The following is an 18730-nucleotide window of genomic DNA, read 5'->3' as shown; positions in this document are numbered from 1 at the left end:
TCCAAGACAAAACTTTGGCACGCTACTCCTCCCGGATTTTTTGTCACAGACACATAAATGAGGTGTCAAATCGACCGGCTCATTAAGGAGAGGTGTGCTATGACTTTTCTAAGAGATCGGGTGTACGATGCTCGTCTAGCGGGCGATAAATCGGCCGAAAAATCTCCCATAGACTTAACATTGGCACCAAATTTGTGAGATCATATCTTTTGAATAGAAGGTCATAGAGACTTGGGGTTGGGCTCATTTGACTCGGCCTATCATACAGCCAACAAGTAGTGACATAGTAACTTAATATTCACGCCCTAGCAACCACTAAGGGCAGCCTAGCAACCATAAAACAACATATACAAGCCATATCTCAGCTCCAGAAAATAGAAGAAACATGGATTTTGCCTTTTTTTGACTCAGACTGTCAACTAGTCTTTAAATATTAACTCATAAACTGTATAATCACACCATAGCAACCATATAGGGTACCCCAGTAACCCTACAAACACATGAATAAGACATGTCTCAGCTGAATAAACCATTTATCATCACAAAAACATCGTACAGACGTGTTTGGTGTCTCGTATGCAAAAATGTGCCACACTCTAGCAACCGAGCGAGCTTTTTGCCACTGCAAGCACCACTTCACATTTTCCTCTGGAAATGTACATTCTAGTTCTTTTTCTTATTCTTATTATTCCGGACACTTTTTCGGCACGCTACTCCTCCCGCAGCTTTCGTCACAGACCCATGAGAGTGGTGTCAAATCGACCGGCTCGTTTAGGAGAGGTGTGCTATGACTTTTCTAAGAGATCGGATGTACGATGTTCGCGCAGCGAACGAAAAAGCGGCCAAAAAAAGGCCCATTGACTTACATTGAAAAATTTTCAAAAATTCAAATCCCAACTGTCACTTTCTCACAGACACAAAAGGGCCTGACAGCCCTGCTGTCAGGCAGACGTCTCTCTCTCCCTAGGAGGATTTATTTAATCAAGCATCCAGTAAATAATGGCCTAAAATCTTCATAGTCACACCATAGCAACCAGTTACAGCACCCTAGCAACCGTGGGCGATAGGCACGAGGCCGCAGGCCTCGTGCCATACTAAATAACTCTATAAAAACTCTATAAAAACTCATTTTAGAGACTAAATAGTAATCATCTGTTAAAAAATACACGCCGACATCACAGACCCCTGATTGAGGCGTCAAATTGTGCGGATTATTGAGGAGAGGTGTGCTGTGACTTTTCGTAGCGATCGGGGGTACGGTGTTCGCCCCAGGGGCAAATCATTGGGTAAAAAAGTCCCATAGACTTTTAGTGTTTTTCCTACTATGGTAAATTGCATAGGGATTTTGTATTGAACATAGCTCTGGATCACAGTGTCATAGAGACAAGGGGGCGGGCTCATTTTACTCAGACGACCAATCAGTCTCTCAGCATCATTGTGAAGCTATTAAGCCACGCCCTAGCAACCATTTAGAGCACCTTAGCAACAACTCCCATAGACTTCCATTAAAAGAGATCAAAGGGATATCTCAGGATATAAGTGTCATAGAAACATGAGGGTGGGCTCGTTTGACTTGGGCCAGCAAACAGCCAATCATGAATCACCTCAACAATTTCTGGCCATGCCCTAGCAACCATTGTAGAGCACCTTAGCAACCAAAATCCAAAGAGGGATATCTTCCATTCTGAATGTCATAGAGGCATGGGAGTTGGTTTATATCATTCATACTGACAAGCAGCCTTTGGAGTTTCATGATTGGCAGCTACCAAGCCACTCCCTAGCAACCAAACAGAGTACCCTAGCAACCATTTTGCAAGACTTTATCTCTGCATCAAAACATCGTATAGAGATGGAGGTTGGTTCATACATTCACATTGACTTTGGAGCTTCATGATTGGCAGCTGCCAAGCCACTCCCTAGCAACCAAACAGAGTACCCTAGCAACCATTTTGTAAGACCTACATCTCTGCATCAAAACATCGTATAGAGATGGGGGTTGGCTCTTTTTACTCATGCTAGCAAACATGACTTGCTACATGTTACACATGCTAGCAGAGAATAGCTACATGCTAATATTGATTAGCTAAGTGCTAAATCATGCCAAGAAAATGCTACAAACTTCATAGTAACCATCTGTGACAACTACCAACCTCCTAGCAACCACCCAGAACACGCTAGCAACACCCTAGCAACCACCCAGAATACCCTAGCAACCACCTAACAACACCATAGCAACCACCCAGAACACCCTAGCAACCACCAAGAACACCCTAGCAACCACCCAGAATACCCTAGCAACCGCCCATCAACACCATAGCAACCACCCATAACACCCTAGCAACCACCCAGAACACCCTAGCAACCACCTAGCAACACCCTAGCAACCACTCATAACACCCTAGCAACTGCCTAGCAACACCCTAGCAACCACCCAAAACACCCTAGTAACCACCTAGCAACACCCTAGCAACCACCCAGAACACCCTAGCAACCACCTAGCAACACCCTAGCAACCACCCAGAATACCCTAGCAACCGCCTAGCAACCACCCAGAACACCATAGCAACCAGCCATAACACCCTAGCAACCGGGTGGTGAGTTTTGCCACTGCAAGCACCACTTCACATTTTCCTCTGGAAATGTACATTCTAGTTAGTGGTGCTTGCTGAAAGCAAGGCAACACTATTACTATTGTGTTTTTTGAGCCGGCCAAAAAGTTTGACGCGCTACTCCTCCCGCAGTTTTTGTCACACACCCATGAATGAGGTCTCAAAACGTGCGGAATATTCGGGAATGGTGTGCTATGACTTTTCTAAGCGATCGGGGGTACGATGTTCGCCCGAAGGGCGAACAAATTTCCTAAAAATCCCATAGACTTAACATTGCGACAAACTTTGACGACTCATAGCTCCGAGCGAGAATTTCACAGAAGCCTGCGATTTACCACATTTGAAGAGGCTGACAGGCTCTGTAAGAACATACCACACAATGGGGTAAAAGTTGCACCCCTGGGGGGCAGGAGCTGCCCAAATTTTCCCCATTGACCCCCATGTTATTTATTATTCTTCTTCTTCTTATTATTCTGGCCACTTTTTGGTTCGCTACTCCTCCCGCAGCTTTTGTCACAGACCCATGGGTGAGGCGTCAAATCGACCGGCTCATTTAGGAGAGGTGTGCTATGACTTTTCTAAGCGATCGGAGGTACGATGGTCGCCCCAGAGCCGAAAAACGGCCCAAAAAAATCCCATAGACTTAACATTGCGAAAAAATTTGACGAGTCATAGCTCTGAGCACGGATTTCGCAGAAACCAGCAATTTACCACATTTGAAGAGGCTGACAGGCTCTTTAAGAAAATACCTCACAATGGGGTAAAAGTTGCACCCCTGGGGGGCAGGAGCTGCCCAAAATTTTGCCAAAATTCCCATTGAAAATTTTCTAGTATAGCATTTTACTATTCCAGGAAAAAGTTTGGAGCACTCCTACGTCCACAGTTTTTGTCACAGACCCATGAATGAGGCATCAAATCGTGCGGCCTATTGAGGAGAAGCGTCCTATCACTTTTATCAGAGATCGGGGGTACGGTGTTCGCCCCAGGGGCGAACAAATTTCCAAAAAATCCCATAGACTTAACATTGAGACAAACTTTGACGACTCATAGCTCCGAACAACGATTTCGGAAAAACGTGTGATTTGCCACATTTGAAGAGGCTGGCAGGCTCTGTAAGAATATACCTCACAATGGGGTAAAAGTTGCACCCCTGGGGGGCAGGACCTGCCCAAACTTTTCCCCATTGACTTACAATGGTGATGGACGTCCCATCAAATGCATGTGTTTTTCCTACTATGGTAAATTGCATAGGGATTTTGTATTGAACATATCTCTGGATCACAGTGTCATAGAGAGAAGGGGGCGGGCTCATTTTACTCAGACGACCAATCAGTCTCTCAGGATCATTGTGAAGCTATTAAGCCACGCCCTAGCAACCATTTAGAGCACCTTAGCAACAACTCCCATAGACTTCCATTGAATTAGATCAAAGGGATATCTCAGGATATAAGTGTCATAGAAACATGAGGGTGGGCTCGTTTGACTTGAGCCAGCAAACAGCCAATCCTGAATCACCTCAACACTTACTGGTAACGCCCTAGCAACCATTGTAGAGCACCTTAGCAACCAAAATCCAAAGAGGGATATCTTCCATTCTGAATGTCATAGAGGCATGGGAGTTGGTTTATATCATTCATACTGACAAGCAGCCTTTGGAGTTTCATGATTGGCAGCTACCAAGCCACTCCCTAGCAACCAAACAGAGTACCCTAGTAACCATTTTGCAAGACCTATATCTCTGCATCAAAACATCGTATAGAGTTGGGGGTTGGTTTATACATTCACATTGACTTTGGAGCTTCATGATTGGCAGCTGCCAAGCCACTCCCTAGCAACCAAACAGAGTACCCTAGCAACCATTTTGTAAGAACTACATCTCTGCATCAAAACATCGTATAGAAATGGGGGTAAGTTTATACATTCACTTTGACTTTGGAACTTCATGTTTGGCAGCTGCCAAGCCACTCCTTAGCAACCAAACAGAGTACCCTAGCAACCGTTTTGCAAGACCTATATCTCTGCATCAAAACATCATATAGAGATGGGGGTTGGCTCTTTTTACTCATGCTAGCAAACAGGACTTGCTACATGCTACACATGCTAGCAGTGAATAGCTACATGCTAATATTGATTAGCTAAGTGCTAAATCATGCCATGAACATTATAAAAACTCTATAGTAACCATATATGAACACTACCAACCACCTAGTAACACCATAGCAACCACCCAAAATACCATAGCAACCACCTAGAAACACCATAGCAACCACCCAGAACACCCTAGCAACCGCCTAGCAACTATCCAGAACACCTTAGCAACACCCTAGCGACCGCCTAGCAACCATCCAGAACACCCTAGCAACCACCCAGAACACCATAGCAACCACCTAGCAACACCTAGCAACACTCTAGCAACCACCAAGAAAACCCTAGCAACCACCCAGAACACCGTATTAACCACCCAGAACACCCTAGCAACCGGGTGGTGAGTTTTGCCACTGCAAGCACCACTTCACATTTTCCTCTGGAAATGTACATTCTAGTGTTGTGAATACTATTCTCCAAGACAAAACTTTGGCACGCTACTCCTCCCGCATTTTTTGTCACAGACACATGAATGAGGTGTCAAATCGACCAGTTCATTAAGGAGAGGTGTGCTATGACTTTTCTAAGAGATCGGGCGTACGATGCTTGTCTAGCGGGCGATAAATCGGCCGAAAAATCTCCCATAGACTTAACATTGGCACCAAATTTGTGAGATCATATCTTTTGAATAGAAGGTCATAGACACTTGGGGTTGGGCTCATTTGACTCGGCCTATCATACAGCCAACAAGTAGTGACATAGTAACTTAATATTCACGCCCTAGCAACCACTTAGGGCAGCCTAGCAACCATAAAACAACATATACAAGCCATATCTCAGCTCCAGAAAATAGAAGAAACATGGATTTTGCCTTTTTTTGACTTAGACTGTCAACTAGTCTTTAAATATCATCTCATACACTGTATAATCACAACATAGCAACCATATAGGGTACCCTAGTAACCCTACAAACACATGAATAAGCCACATCTCAGCACCAGAACATCGTACAGACATGGTTGTTGTCTCATATGCAATTCTGTACCACACTCTAGCAACCGAGCGAGCTTTTTGCCACTGCAAGCACCACTTCACATTTTCCTCTGGAAATGTACATTCTAGTTATTATTATTCTTCTTACTCAGGAAATTTACAACTCTATCTCCTCCTAGAGCTTTAACTCCACATACTCCAAACTCGGCACGGACACTCAAACTGTTCTGACTCGCGTTGCTATATCTTTTCTAACTGATCGGACTTACGGTTCTCCTAAAAATGACGATCAAAGTCGGAAAAAACTCCCATTGACTTAACATTGTGGAATCTTCAGCTGTTCAAACTGCCCAACTGTCAAAATTCAAATCTAAATACCTTGAAGCCCCAGACTCAATCAAACTGTCATTCTATACACTATATGAGCCATTGAAACTCATTTAAACTAATGAACTCATCTATCTATGACACTTATCTATCTAATCTTAAACTCTTAAACTCACAATAAATTAATAAACTCTAAACTTAAACTCTCTTAGACTCATTTAAACTTATAAACTCTAAACTCATAAACTCTAAATTCATAAACTCATACTCTTATAAACTCTCATAAAACTATTAAACTCATAAATGAATAAACTCTGGACACTTACTCAATTAAACTTATAAACTCTAAACTCATAAACTCTAAATTCACACCATAGCAACCAGTTACAGCACCTTAGCAACCGTAGGCCATAGGCACGAGGCCGCAGGCCTCGTGCAATACTAAATATTGCTGATTTCTTAGAAACTTGTAATGTACCACATTTGAAGAGGCTGACAGGCTCTGTAAGAAAATACCTCACAGTGGGGGAATAGTTGCACCCCTGGGGGGCAGGAGCGGCCCAAAATTGCCCCATTGACTTACATGAAATGGGCCGTCCTACACATTGCATTAGGGTTTTATATTGAACATAGCTCTGGATCACAGTGTCATAGAGACAAAGGGGCGGGCTCATTTTACTCATACGACCAATCAGTCTCTCAGGATCATTGTGTAGCTATCAAGCCACGCCCTAGCAACCATTTAGAGCACCTTAGCAACAACTCCAATAGACTTCCATTGAAAAAGATTGAAGGGATATCTCCGGATAGAAGTGTCATAGAAATATGTGGGTGGTCTCGTTTGACTCCGGGTAGCAAAGTGCCAACCATGAATCACCTCATCAATTTCTGGCCACGCCCTAGCAACAATTAACGAGCACCTTAGCAACCAAATTTTAAAGAGGGATATCTTCCATTCTGAATGTCACAGAGTCATGAGAGTTGATTTATAGTGACAAGCAGCCTTTGGAGATTCATCGCTGGCAGCTGCCAAGCCACTCCCTAGCAACTAAACAGAGTACCCTAGCAACCATTAAGCAAGATTTATATCTCTGCATCAGAACAATGTATAGAGATGGGGGTTGGTTTAAATCATTCATACTGACAAGCAGCCTTTGGAGTTTCATGATTGGCAGCTGTCAAGTCAATCCCTAGCAACCAAAGAGAGGACCCTAGCAACCATTTTTTAACAGCTATATCTCAGCATCAGAACATTGTATCGCGATGGGGGTTGGGTCTTTTGACTCATGCTAGCACACAGGACTTTCAATATGCTAAACATGCTAGCTGTGAATAGCTAAATGCTAATATGGATACTTTATAGTAAGCATATGTGAACACTACCAACCAAGTAGCAATACCATAGCAACCACCCAGGACACCCTAGCAACCACCTAGCAACACCATAGCAACCACCCAGAATACCCTAGCAACCACCTAGCAACACCATAGCAACCATCCAGAACACCTTAGCAACTACCTACAACACCCTAGCAACCACCAGATAACCCTAGCAACTGCCTAACAACACCATAGCAACCACCCAGAACACCCTAGCAACTGCCTAGCAACACCCTAGCAACCACCAAGAACACCCTAACAACCACCTAGCAACACCATAGCAACCACCCAGAATACCCTAGCATTTATCTATCTATCTATCTATCTATCTATCTATCTATCTATCTATCTATCTATCTATCTATCTATCTATCTATCTATCTATCTATCTATCTATGTATATATCTATGTATCTATCTATCTATGTATCTATCTATGTATCTATGTATCTATCTCTCTAACTATCTGTCTCTTTCTAACTCTATCTATCTATCTATCTATCTATCTATCTATCTATCTATCTATCTATCTATCTATCTATCTATCTATCTATCTATCTATCTATCTATCTAAGTTAAACTTAATTTAAACTTTAGACTAATTTAAACTTCAAACTACTTTAAACTTCTTCAAACTACTTTAAACTTCTTCAAACTTTCTGTTCCAAACTTTCACAAGCCAACTTAAAGTTTGTCTCGACGAACTTTTTAATCTAGTTTGCATTGCCCTTGTTCAAAAATTAATGAATTAAATTAAATTTTATTTTATTTCTCCTTTACCGGTGTTGTTATTATGAAATATTTGTTGCCTGCATAGCAAACTACTGTTAACAAGTGTACCTCAACTTGTCAATGTAACATAGACTGATCATAGTTCATCACATGTTAAATCCTGTGTTGATTTTGGAGGGGCAAAATGATAAGATTAAGAATATTTAGGATTCATATTCATAACCATGACATAATGACACCTTTATAATCATGACATGACGCATGTCATTAATATTAAGGTGGTTTTATGCATGTATAACAGCTGTCACTAAATGTTATTTGCTCAATTATGGTATTTTTAATGCGAATATGACAGTTTGAGATGTCTTTGTCATGACAACTTGACATAAACCAATAGGCCTACATCATAACCTGTCAGTGTCAAGTGTGTCTCACTCAAACAATGTCATATTTGCAATTTTACATAAAAAAATTAACAATTGAGCGAATGACATTAATGACAGTTGTCATAAACCCTCATTCACATTAATGATATGTGTCATGTCAGTCTTATGCACACCCCTTCAAGTAAAGTGTTACCATTCTTTTTTTATTATTATTTTAATAGTTCACCCCAAAATGAGAATTCTGTCATGCAATGATTTAACAAATTATGTTTTACAAGCAAATTACAGTTATATCTGAAAAATATATTGTCTGTGACTATGAATGCTGCACTGTAGAGAAATAGCCACACACTTCAGACACCATTAACATTTATTTGCTTTATTTTTGTGTATTATCTTTTAAATGGATGCAGAATACAAAGCTTAAAACAAAATCACATAACTTTGGCATAAAGTAGTATAATAGAGCTTAAAGCACTACCAAAAGGAAAAGTATTAAAACATTTTTATTATGGTGTCACCATGAGGAAAGACAATGAACTTTAGCAGCTTTAGTAAGGTAACTTTCACAGGTTTCTAAAAAGATCTAAAGGGACTTTGATAATAGCAATCTCATTTGGAGGGCATCACTAAAATTATTCAATATGTTTTGTTTTTTTCAAGGCATGTTTACAAGACGAGGCAAGGATACCCACCATCTCCAAGGATGCACTATCCTGCAGATGGAAACAGGCGGCCAGTGCACACAGGGCTGTTCTTCAGCACCCGGGCATCGTGCACCGACCCAAGATACCCAACAAAAATGTTGAGGAACTTCCCCTTGTGGTCAGTGATGGCCTGCAGCTGAAAATAATTAAGCAGCTTTCTGGTTGAAGTAGCACTGGACGTCACTTGCTAGTGGTTTGATGCGGATGTGACAGCCATCTATTGCACCAGCTACTACACTGACAGCTGGAGACCCTGCCAGCTGGGTAAAACCTGCTCCCACTGCCTCCTGGTCATCTGCACTGGGGAAAGCGATAACCTGTCTCAAAGTGCCGATGACTGCCTTGCTCATTCTGTGCATAATGTCGTGCACAGCAGACTACGGGATGTCATAGACGAGTGATGCTACCCGGTATGATGCTGCATGGGCCAGCCAGTAAAGGAACACCAGCACCTCGACGTCCTTTTCCCACCCATGGTCGCAATCTGCTTTCACTACAGCAATCAGGGACTGGATGGACTGCCGTGAAAGTCGGGAGGCTGCTGTGCCAATTCTTCGGCTGTACTTTGAAGATGGAGCTGACCTCCACCCCGGTCCGCTCCTCCACCCCGGCCGAAGGATTGGCACAGCAGCATTCACGTGGCAGTAGGTTGTAGGGCTCACAATCTGTAAACATTTATATAGTTTTAATATAAAATACAATTTCAATCAACAAGACACTTGTTTCCTGTGTTTGCTTATTTATAAATATAAATATATTAGATCCCATTTCTTATGCATGATGTATTTGAATATGTCTGTGTGTGTGTGTGTGTGTGTGTGTGTATATATACTTATATATGATAATATAAAAGCTTTATAAAAACTAATTCTTGTTTAGTTATTTCACTGTAATGGCAATGAAAAAAACCTATTGCCATAAAATATAACATTCATTATATATATATATATATATATATATTTGACTTCAGATGTAAATTGACATCTTAAATTTTGTTCTAGAATTATAGTTTTTATCAAGCTTGTATGATATACACACACACACACACACACACACAGACAAGCAGGCACACCGCTTGTGCTATTATTACCATCAATGAATGAATCAATAGAGGGAACAGGTACACACATGCTTACAAATGTATAAATAGGTAGGTAAATAAATGCTACTTACGTTATTTGAGAAAATCCGCAAAAGCTCTCGATAAAGGCATGATCTACGACCAGCTGGAAAAACGCAGATAAAAACAAAGCAAAACAGCGCAAAGGTGGGCTCTTTAAATTTCCGCGCTGTTATGACAGCGGCAGCGCATGACACGTGACATTTCCAACATGTCGCATGTAGTACGTCCGGAATTCATTCATACTACCCGTATTCATACTATATAGAACGTACTTTTTTAACGGTCGCGAAGTACGTTCTTTTTTAAATGTAGTACCTACTCACATAGTACGCGATTTCGGACGCAGCCCATCTTTGGGAAGTGGTGGAACGGGAGCTTTGTGGCCTTGATGTGCATCCCACAAATCTCCATCAACTGCAAGATGCTATCCTATCAATATGGGTCAACATTTCTAAAGAATGCTTTCAGCACCTTGTTGAATCAATGCCACGTAGAATTAAGGCAGTTCTGAAGGCGAAAGAGGGTCAAACACAGTATTAGTGTGTGTTCCTAAAAATCCTTTAGGTGAGTGTAGATTGCTCTTGCTCTCAAACAATTTTTTTTAAAGATTCTTAGAATCAGCAGGTGTAAAATAATTTTCTCACACCCAATCTATAATTTTACATTATATTCAGCATGTATTTTTAGACTGCCAGGATGGCATTCATGAACACATTATGTTCCACAATCTCTTTGCATCTTTCCGTCCTTGCTGTTTCTTTCTCACCGGTAAGAGAAAGCACGTGTTCATTCAGACTGGTGTTAAGAAAGCCCGGTATCAGCAGGAATCCAGTAAATTCGGTGCAGCTTTGTCTCTTCACCAGACTTAATTACAGCTGTACTCAATAAGCAGAGAGCTGAAAACAGGAATGAGCAGGGGTATGGCCATAGAAAGAAGAAGAAAAAAAAAAGTAGGCCGACATGCAAACGTGACCCATGCTAGTCGCATTATGTCTGGGAAGATCTTGCTTGGCTGATTCATGAACTATGTGACAGTTTTGAAAGGATGTCTGTGTCTGTAATGATTATTTTTCCTGCTGTGCCGTGGTACAGGTGTACGTTGTGAAAAAAAAAAACAAGCTAAGCCTTTGCAATTAAGGTAGCAGTGAGAGCTTTTGTACCATTCGCAGTGTCTTGTATTATCTTACTTCCTATGGTTTTGTTGTTGTTGTTGTTGTTGTTGTTGTGTGTGTGTGTGTGTGTGCGCGTCAGTCGGCTTCCCAAAAGGATCAGCTTTAAAGCTACAGTCTGTAGTTTTTTGAGGTTAAAAATGATCCAAAATACATATTTTGGAAAATACATAACCAGCCAGTGTTCAAAACTATCTGATTGGCTTAGCTCGATTCAAAGCGGCAAGCTTGTAATAATGTTTTTAATTCCAGTGGTACTGGTGGATTTCCGCGGGAGATTCAAACATGTCTTTGCATCATTACGTCTCATCTGTACGCATAAAGGAGGAGTCTCGGCTAGCATAAGCTATATTGAGTCATTACATCACATCTGTACACATAAAGAAGGAGTCTCGGCTAGTATAAGCTATATTGAGTCATTACATCACATCTGTACACATAAAGAAGGAGTCTCGGCAAGTGTAAGCTATATTGAGTCATTGCGTCACATCTGTACACATAAAGAAGGAGTCTCGGCTAGTATAAGCTATATTGAGTCATTACATCACATCTGTACACATAAAGAAGGAGTCTCGGCAAGTGTAAGCTATATTGAGTCATTGCGTCACATCTGTACACATAAAGAAGGAGTCTCGGCTAGTATAAGCTATATTGAGTCATTACGTCACATCTGTACACATAAAGGAGTCTCGGCTAGTTTAAGCTATATTGAGTCATTACGTCACAACTGTACACATAAAGGAGTAGTCTCGGCTAGTATAAGCTATATTGAGTCATTACGTCACATCTGTACACATAAAGGAGTCTCGGCTAGTTTAAGCTATATTGAGTCATTACGTCACAACTGTACACATAAAGAGGAGTCTCGGCTAGTATAAGCTATATTGAGTCATTACGTCACATCTGTACACATAAAGAAGGAGTCTCGGCTAGTATAAGCTATATTGAGTCATTACGTCACATCTGTACACATAAAGGAGTCTCGGCTAGTTTAAGCTATATTGAGTCATTACGTCACAACTGTACACATAAAGAGGAGTCTCGGCTAGTTTAAGCTATATTGAGTCATTACGTCACAACTGTACACATAAAGGAGTAGTCTCGGCTAGTATAAGCTATATTGAGTCATTACGTCACATCTGTACACATAAAGAAGGAGTCTCGGCTAGTATAAGCTATATTGAGTCATTACGTCACATCTGTACACATAAAGAAGGAGTCTCGGCTAGTATAAGCTATATTGAGTCATTACGTCACATCTGTACACATAAAGGAGTCTCGGCTAGTTTAAGCTATATTGAGTCATTACGTCACAACTGTACACATAAAGGAGTAGTCTCGGCTAGTATAAGCTATATTGAGTCATTACGTCACAACTGTACACATAAAGAGGAGTCTCGGCTAGTTTAAGCTATATTGAGTCATTACGTCACAACTGTACACATAAAGGAGTAGTCTCGGCTAGTATAAGCTATATTGAGTCATTACGTCACATCTGTACACATAAAGAAGGAGTCTCGGCTAGTATAAGCTATATTGAGTCATTACATCACATCTGTACACATAAAGAAGGAGTCTCGGCAAGTGTAAGCTATATTGAGTCATTGCGTCACATCTGTACACATAAAGAAGGAGTCTCGGCTAGTATAAGCTATATTGAGTCATTACGTCACATCTGTACACATAAAGGAGTCTCGGCTAGTTTAAGCTATATTGAGTCATTACGTCACAACTGTACACATAAAGGAGTAGTCTCGGCTAGTATAAGCTATATTGAGTCATTACGTCACATCTGTACACATAAAGGAGTCTCGGCTAGTTTAAGCTATATTGAGTCATTACGTCACAACTGTACACATAAAGAGGAGTCTCGGCTAGTATAAGCTATATTGAGTCATTACGTCACATCTGTACACATAAAGAAGGAGTCTCGGCTAGTATAAGCTATATTGAGTCATTACGTCACATCTGTACACATAAAGGAGTCTCGGCTAGTTTAAGCTATATTGAGTCATTACGTCACAACTGTACACATAAAGAGGAGTCTCGGCTAGTTTAAGCTATATTGAGTCATTACGTCACAACTGTACACATAAAGGAGTAGTCTCGGCTAGTATAAGCTATATTGAGTCATTACGTCACATCTGTACACATAAAGAAGGAGTCTCGGCTAGTATAAGCTATATTGAGTCATTACGTCACATCTGTACACATAAAGGAGTCTCGGCTAGTTTAAGCTATATTGAGTCATTACGTCACAACTGTACACATAAAGGAGTAGTCTCGGCTAGTATAAGCTATATTGAGTCATTACGTCACAACTGTACACATAAAGAGGAGTCTCGGCTAGTTTAAGCTATATTGAGTCATTACGTCACATCTGTACACATAAAGAAGGAGTCTCGGCTAGTATAAGCTATATTGAGTCATTACGTCACATCTGTACACATAAAGAAGGAGTCTCGGCTAGTATAAGCTATATTGAGTCATTACGTCACATCTGTACACATAAAGGAGTCTCGGCTAGTTTAAGCTATATTGAGTCATTACGTCACATCTGTACACATAAAGGAGTAGTCTCGGCTAGTATAAGCTATATTGAGTCATTACGTCACATCTGTACACATAAAGAAGGAGTCTCGGCTAGTATAAGCTATATTGAGTCATTACGTCACATCTGTACACATAAAGAAGGAGTCTCGGCTAGTATAAGCTATATTGAGTCATTACGTCACATCTGTACACATAAAGGAGTCTCGGCTAGTTTAAGCTATATTGAGTCATTACGTCACAACTGTACACATAAAGGAGTAGTCTCGGCTAGTATAAGCTATATTGAGTCATTACGTCACAACTGTACACATAAAGAGGAGTCTCGGCTAGTTTAAGCTATATTGAGTCATTACGTCACATCTGTACACATAAAGAAGGAGTCTCGGCTAGTATAAGCTATATTGAGTCATTACGTCACATCTGTACACATAAAGAAGGAGTCTCGGCAAGTGTAAGCTATATTGAGTCATTACGTCACATCTGTACACATAAAGAAGGAGTCTCGGCAAGTGTAAGCTATATTGAGTCATTACGTCACATCTGTACACATAAAGGAGGAGTCTCGGCTAGTATAAGGTATATTGGTTTCATTACGTCACATCTGTACACATAAAGGAGGAGTCTCGGCTAGTATAAGCTATTGCGTGTGAGGATGCTGAAGGTGGCGATATATAGCCTTTTCTCACAGCACTTGATTATATAATTCAACTTATCAATCTGATGGCGATCCAGAAAGGTTCAAATGACTATCACCAGTGACAACTAGAGATTCACCCACTGTAAAATACAAAAGACTTTCTTCGGACTTCGGAGTGACTAAATCTAAAAATCGCTTATCATATCAGGTAGTCTCTTTTTTTCTGTAATCAGCTCGATTTACCACAAGTTTATTAAACAAGACTATTAAACAACTGTTAAACAACATTATTATGTTGGTCATACGTCCAAAAAGAATAATCTGTGATTCTGAATGCCAGTATCCACACCGACAGCCTCACAGTCTCCTCAAACATTGTGTTCATCCGCCGCTGTGCCGTGTCGAATTACAACTCACATTAAGTTAATAATTCCACGAATGACTGCAATTGCAGATTTCGAACAGAGATGGTGACAAAGAGGGAAAACTCCAGACTGCAGCTTTAAAGATGTACTTGAATCAATTATGATTTTGTTATTTCATATACCTTTGTAATCATCACCTCCAAAAATGTAGGCAAGAGAGGAAAATTCAATAACCTGAGCTCATTGTCACTTCAGTAATTATTTCTGATTAAATTGAAGAGCATTAAAAGCATCATCACCCATATTCAACCTGGTATTTAATTTATTCCTTATTTTTTTGTCTTCCTGCCTTTGTTCAAGTCTTGCTTGTGTCTCTTTCAAAGGATTTTTGTCAATGCTTCAGTGCTTTTGGCTGCCTATCTTAGTGAATGACCTTTATTGTGATTCTCTACATTTATTCTTTTCATCTAAATCAAGTTTGTTCTCTACAGATGGCAAGAAAACATTTTTCCACACAAATGAGTAATGCCCTCCTCCCTGAACATCCTATCATTTCCAGTTGCATCATTATTTAAATCAATAGGCAGATCAATATTAGCATAAACTGGTTTCCATATTTGAATTGCTCATAATGTGTGGCCTAATGTTATTTTTCAAATGGCCTATGCAGTGCAGTGGGGTGCCTGTCAGAGATCAGCTTCCCGGATTCATGTCAGAGCTTCAGGACCGGGGTGAACGCTGAGGGCTGTGACCAGAATGAAAAAAACAAGGATACGTGATGGGCGAATGTTCTTAGATGAAAGAGAGGCTTTCTCAGGATCAATGTATTAGATTGTTTTCTACTTCCCACAGAAAGTAAAAGTGTCGGACTCGGCAGTGCTTTGTGGGATGGACTTAGGGTTAGAATAAAATTATCTATTATATAACAAATGGTTCCAGCACTTACTAGAATGGGCCATGATTTTGAACAAGCAATTATTTCAACACTTGTCTCATATTGCTTCATAGGGGTATGCAATATCATGATCTTAGTTGGTGAACAATTAAATTGTCTCCATGATCTGCTTTTGAAGTGAGATCATAATGTCGTGCTACTACAGACTCAGTGCACACATTCTATCAGTTGCAGTTCTGATGTTTGCATCCCAACATAGGCACCTATTCTGTACAGCGAAAACGCATTCACTTCCAGTTTAACAATGCAGGTGTAGGGTTACACTCACATGAAAGTGCAGTTCTTCGCGATCATTGAAGTTTATTATTTGCATGGGTTTTAAAGCCTTGCCAGTTAACATTTGATTTACACGCAGTTCTGACATAAGCTTTCCTGAGTGCGTATGAAGTGCTCACACACTAAAAGCCTGTCCAACAGCGAGTGACAACTAGTTCTTATTGCTCTTTAACTGTCAAATACATACAAGGATAACATAAATGCAGTCTTTTATGTCTTTAGTGAATGTAAAGAGTTGGGGGGAAATCGGATGCCTGTAGATCTGTGCATTCAGTATTAAATTGACTGCTGTCACCAACTGTCTGTTTACAGTTTTCATTCTAATGGACTTATTATTTCCCGTTCTTTGTTCACATTTCCACTTGTTTGGGACCATGGATATTAATTTAATTAATACAGCTGTTCGTATTTGAGTTTGTTATCAGTGCATACTTAAGTTCATTTGTTTCCTCAGTTCTGCATGGATTATATCGTTAAATTTACTTTAGTTTGTAACTTTGGACTTCTTCATCATCTTTGGACCTTCATATGTGTGACAACCACAGCCTAATAAACCTTCTGCCACTTGTGTCATTAATGTTAATCAAACAACAAAAGACAAAGAGAAAATCACTTCCTTCTCTTGACTGAAAAACCGATTTAAATATACATTGATTCTTATTAAAGCTACTGAAGTTAATTTCATTTGTATTTTATGTTCTATTTGGCCTATTATTTGTAATTTGCATCTTTGTTCTTATTTTTAATAACAAAGATAAAATAATGAAATAAATTAATGTGAAATATTTTGGCTCACTTCTACTTTGACCTAAATGGTCTGTCATTGTTTTTTTGTATTTTGTATTTAGCTTGTAGTGCTAAATTTTTGAAATAGGGAAATTAGTTTGGCTATATATATTAATAGAATATAAAGGTATATAAATAGTCTTAACAACCAACATGAAAAAAGTGTGATAAAATAGTCAATCGTGATCCTTCCTGAAAAAACTTGTGATATCGTATTTCTTGTGATATCGTATTCTTAATCTTTGAAACATGGAAGACTAATTCTCTAATTCGGTACGCCGGAGGAAGTTTGAGGTGGACCGTCACCGGACTGCGGATCTTGGTGATGGTAAACGGGCCAATGAATTTGAGAGCAAGTTTTCTACACACTACGGAGAGGAATATCAGTAGATGAAAGCCACACCTTTTGACCAACGAAGTAGATGGGAGGCTTCGTCCGGTGGTGAACAGCTTAAGCCTTGGTGAGGAAACCCACCTGGAGGAGAGTCTCCCTGGCTGTTCTGCAGATTTGTCTGCACCTCTGGACAAATTCGTGAGCAGAGGGAACTGCGACTTCGGATTCCAGACTAGGAAAAATTGGTGGCTGGTACCCTAAACTACACTCAAATGAGATATGCTTACTCCAAGAGGATGGATTCTGTGGCGCCAAACATTGCAACCCTCGTTCCAATTCTTGGTTGGCCCTCTCCGTCTGACCGTTGCTCTGGGTATGTAACCCCGATGAAAGGCTGACATTCGCCCCCAGCAATCGACAAAACTCTCTCCAAAATTTGGATATAAACTGGGGACCCCTGTCAGAGACCATATCTGTCAGGAGGCCATGAATACGAAAAACATTGTCTATGACACCAAACGCTGTCTCTATGGCAGAAAGTAATTTGGGCAGAGGGATGAAATGAGTAGCCTTCGAGAACCTATCCACCACGGTTAAAACCACTGTGTAACCATGTGAGGCAGGGGCAAAATCTAGTGCAATATGTGACTAGGGTCTTGAAGGAACTGACCACAGTTGAAGGAGCCCTGCAGGAGGTTGAGTAGGCCCATTCAAAACGACAAGCCATATTTTGCCACTATTGCTTAATGAGAAAAATAGTACGATCTACTCCTGGATGATAAGCTACCATTGAACAATGACCCCACCGAATAACGTTGGACGGTAATCTCTCTGGCACGAATAACCGACCCGCTGGGCATCCGGGCGGAAGCACTACCCCATGTAAGGTCATGCGGACCTTCGATTCAATCTCCCAAGTTAGCATTGAAACCACACATCTCTGTGGAACGATGGGCATTCTGATTGTTAAATAATATGGGACAATGCGTTAGGCTTGATGTTTTTGAAACCTGGACGGTAGGAGCTAAAAAAAATCGAATCGACCAAAAAAAAGTGGCTAGAGTTAAGTCGCTTAGTGGACCTGATGTATTCAAGGTTCTTCTGGTCGGTCCAAACAATGAAAGATACCCCGAGCCCTCCAACCAATGACGCCACTCCTCCAAGGCTAACTTGACTGCCAACAATTCTCTACTACCAATGTCGTAAATGTGTTTGGTGAGTGACAAACGATGAGAAAGATAAGCGCACGGATGTACCTTGCCAGCCACAGAGGAGCACTGGGAGAGAACCGCACCTACCCCAACTCTGACGCGT

At 40.7% G+C, this 18730-nt stretch overlaps 1 long non-coding RNA gene across 1 annotated transcript in view; it reads left to right on the top strand.

Annotated features, from left to right (window-relative positions):
* The window catches only part of LOC120481164 (uncharacterized), a 119899-nt gene extending 110585 nt beyond the window's left edge, over positions 1 to 9314 (top strand). The window contains exon 2 of the long non-coding RNA XR_016168371.1: positions 9175 to 9314. This is a non-coding gene — a long non-coding RNA (uncharacterized LOC120481164). The remainder of the gene's footprint in view (positions 1 to 9174) is intronic.
* Positions 9315 to 18730: the final 9416 nt, after the last annotated feature.

The sequence above is a fragment of the Pimephales promelas genome, chromosome 4, assembly GCF_988280905.1.
Source record: "Pimephales promelas chromosome 4, fPimPro1.hap1.1, whole genome shotgun sequence".
NCBI classification, from domain to species: domain Eukaryota; kingdom Metazoa; phylum Chordata; class Actinopteri; order Cypriniformes; family Leuciscidae; genus Pimephales; species Pimephales promelas.
This window is presented reverse-complemented; position numbering and strand designations above follow the sequence as displayed.